The following is a 4099-nucleotide window of genomic DNA, read 5'->3' on the forward strand; positions in this document are numbered from 1 at the left end:
CACCACCGTCATCGCCGAGACCGCCACCACCGCCGAGACCGTCACCACCACCACCACCACCACCACCACCATCACCACCACCACCACAGCAATAACCTCATAATTACTACTACTACTACTACTACTACTACTACTACTACTACTACTACTACTAACTACACCACACGTAGCACCACAACAGACTAAATATGACTATAACACGCACCATGGTGATGATCCTGATCATGATCATCACCACGACCACTACACTATTATAACAATAGCATTCTAAACCCCACCCCCACCCACTTCACCTCCGAAACAAAACAGAAGACAATAGTTAGAACTACAAAACTGCAGCAGTAGTAGTAGCAGCAACAGCACCAACGTAAGCATAGTGGTGCAGAAACTAAAAATATGTTAGGTGGCAAGTAATGTAATTCAGTTGCACCATCCATCTACCACAACAGACAAAAAAAAAAAAAAAAAAAAAAAAAACTAATCCGCACGAGACGACCAAGAAAGCTGTTTAGCAGCGGTTCTCAACAATTTTTTTTTCTTATTCTATGGATCCCTTTGACAACTATTTTATCCTGGTGGACTCCTAAAGCTATTCGATGTTTAAAAAACTAATTTTATAGATACATCTTTCAAAATTCTTATTTTGTATTTCCTCATGTTCATTTATGCAGGTTCTCTGAGAGAACATGTTTCAGTGGCTGGTAACATGCTGAACTCTGTAAAACATTAGAGAAAGAAACCTAATTTTTTCTTGCAATAGTTGCATTTAAAGCTAAGTTTTTTTTGACGAACTCTCATTGTGGATCCCCATTTTACTATTTTGATTGCGTTGACCCTCAGAATTCTTATATGGACCCGGGTTGAGAATCTCTGTCCTATATATTATACGCTCGTTCGTCCCACAAGAAATCGCAGATTAATCTTCCTTAAATCTTTCTGTCGTCTTAAAAACAACTTTACTACAACATGAACATCAGCAATATCAACAACAAAACCTCGGTGGACATATTGGAGAATTTAACCCAATTTTAAGAAATCTTTCGACGAAATTATTGACCATTCTTGTATAGCTTTAATTATTTTCATCCATCAGCGTTGGTTTTCGATTACTATCGTTGTCAGATTTTATTTTAGAAATATCGCTGGCGGGGAGATGTATCACTGCTATCTCTAGCGGTCGAGTGTCCATCACTGATAAGACCACAGAAGGTCGAAATCACGTGATATGGTGGTCTTGGCGCTGTAGATGGCAGGGATTTATCTCCCCGCTAGCGATATAAACAAGCGTGCATTCTACACCAAAAGTTTCTCTTGTGATAGCTACCTCAGTATAGTATGTTCTAACAGAACATACACGTGTAAGTGCGGATAAATGTTACCTCCCAGTATTAATAATGCCTCTGTCGCTTATATATATTTCTATTAGATCTTTTAATGGTGTATTATTTTGGATTATTTCTTCCGGTATTTTGCCCAGCGTGTTAACGATTCTGCCAGCTCGCCGCCTTTTGACAAAAATGAAATGAAAGAATATAAGATGTTAGCAACATTTGTGTGCAGAGATGCGTGGAAAAATCTCATTCTATTAAGTAAGAGTCTTTGGAATGAGCACAAAGATAGAAATTGTTCAAATGACAACATACAGTTCTTGAAAAGCTCAACGCTATATAGAAATCTTGTAGTGTTTCAAATGTAAAACCTGTCAATATACAGGGTGTCCACAAAGTCTGGGTACATGGGGATTAACACATACTTTAAGAAATTATTATTTCTTATATTTAATTGTTTATGTCATGATTTCATTTACTCCATGTACCCACATGGAGATTAACATATACTTTAAGAAATTATTATTTCTTATATTTAATTGTTTATGTTATGATTTTATTTACTCCATGTACCCAGACTTTGTGGACACCCTGTAGTTTATATTAGAATCTATTCAAACGAAAATATGTATAAATTTGTCAAAAAAAAAAAAAAAAAGCAAAAAAGAAAATAATTCTATTTGGCTTTGCGTGTATAGACATAGTAAAGGGGAAATGAGAGTCAAATGTTTTAGTGTGAGGATTCATAACATTTTTCATTAGTTGAAATAACAAAAAATTCCTTAAGGTGCACTCTTCTGAAAAATTGGAACTGGCGTTAAATCAGGACTCATCGGGTCCGATTCTGAATGCATGCCATATACACTTTACAGAATATTCTAAAATTAAATTATGAAAATAATAATAAACATTTTTTAATAAAGTTGAGCCATGTTCGGATTAAAATTTGCCGTAGCTTGGATGTTTGACACCTCTTATAAACTGTGCTGGAGGAAATCAGTAGCGGTTTCTGTCAGCAATATATACTTGAATATATACACATACTGTGGTGGTAGGAGGGTATTGCTGCTTCGCCCAATCCTTCGGTTTTTCCATAAACATATGAAGTTCTTTCTCTGAAAAAGGTCTTTTGTTCGAAACATGAGAATTCTTGTTTCTCTACGACATACAAACCATGTAAAAAGATTTGCTAACTTTGCTTATGTAGACATAAATACAAGTTCAGTTTACGTTTGATCCGTTTCACTTTGATTGTTCCAGTTCTGTTCAACAGTTTATGGAGTCGGTGGGTTTAATAATACAGAATTTAAACACACACACATACACTCACACATTCACGCACACATACACACATGTAAACTTACATACATACATACATAATGAAAGAATATTACAATGATCTTTAACTGAAGATTTAGACTTTGGATCTGCGAGTGCTAATAATATTGCTGGTCTACAGTAGTCGTTTACGGACGCTACTCGTTTATAGTACACTGACTGCTTCCTTCGGCACATCGCACTTTCGCATTTAGTGATATCGTCAAACAGACGCAGCCGGAATCGGTGGAGTTAACTAGCGGGGAGTAAAAAAGAAAAAAAAAACCTCGCCAGCATTGCAATCTTTCTGGGAAGCAGCTTGTAATGAGATTTTCTCCAGTGGGCAGCTGGTGAAATCGGCGTCAGATTTAGACTTCGTCGTCCCACAGGAGAAAATTTCGAACCTATAGTGGACGTTTTGAGCCCCTATAACACATCCCTATCTCTAATCGTCTTGATCAGGACTAGGGTAACTATCTGCAGGAATGAATCCCACAAGGTAGAATGGCTCTTCTAGAATGTTTCTCTCGCTATTTTTCATATACGCCGTTTTGTTTCCTCGAACTGCGAAAGATTTGCATGGCTGGCTGTCAAAAAAACAAAAACAATCCTTCAATTATGCATAAAAATACAAATAAAGACAATTATAAAATGTAAAATTTCCATGGGTCTTGGTAATTATCATCATTGTAAAGACGAGGTGGCAAAATCGTTAGTACAACAAGCTTAATGCTTAGCGGCATTTCGTCCGTTTTTGCGTTCTGAGTTCAATTTTCGCCGGGGCCAACTTTGCTCTTCATCCTTTCGGATTCAGTAAAATAAGTAGCAGTTGATCACTGGGGTCGATGTAATGGACTTAATCCCCGCCATCGAACTTACTGGCCTTGTGCCAAAATTTGAAACCGTTACTGTAATGACAACAAGCTGGCAGAATCGTTAGCATGCCGGACAAATTGCTTAGTGGCATTGCTTCCAGCTTTACGTTCTGAGTGCAAAATCCGCCGATGTTGACTTGGCCTTTCATCCTTTCGGAGTCGATGAAATACGTACCAGTTCAGCCCTGGGGTCGATGTAATTGAATACCTCCATCTTCCAAAATTTCAGGCATTGTAACTATACCTGAAAGGATTATAATTATTGTTGTTGATATGTTCTGAGTTCAAATCTCGCTGAGGCCAACTTTGCCTTTCATCATTTCGAGGTCGATAAAATAATGTCTCAGGTAAAATACTGGGATCAATGTCATCGACTTGTCTTCTGTCTTCAAAACTGCCGACTTTATGCCAAAACTGTGAAGCCATTTTATTATTCTTGTATTAAAAGTCCCTGTAATGTTCTTTGCGGTAAAATAAAGTACTATGACTAAAGGCCGATTATTATTATTATTATTATTATTATTATTATTATTATTATTATTATTATTATTATTATTATTATTATTATTATTATTATTA

This window comes from Octopus bimaculoides, chromosome 1 (assembly GCF_001194135.2).
Source record: "Octopus bimaculoides isolate UCB-OBI-ISO-001 chromosome 1, ASM119413v2, whole genome shotgun sequence".
In the NCBI taxonomy this organism is placed as follows: domain Eukaryota; kingdom Metazoa; phylum Mollusca; class Cephalopoda; order Octopoda; family Octopodidae; genus Octopus; species Octopus bimaculoides.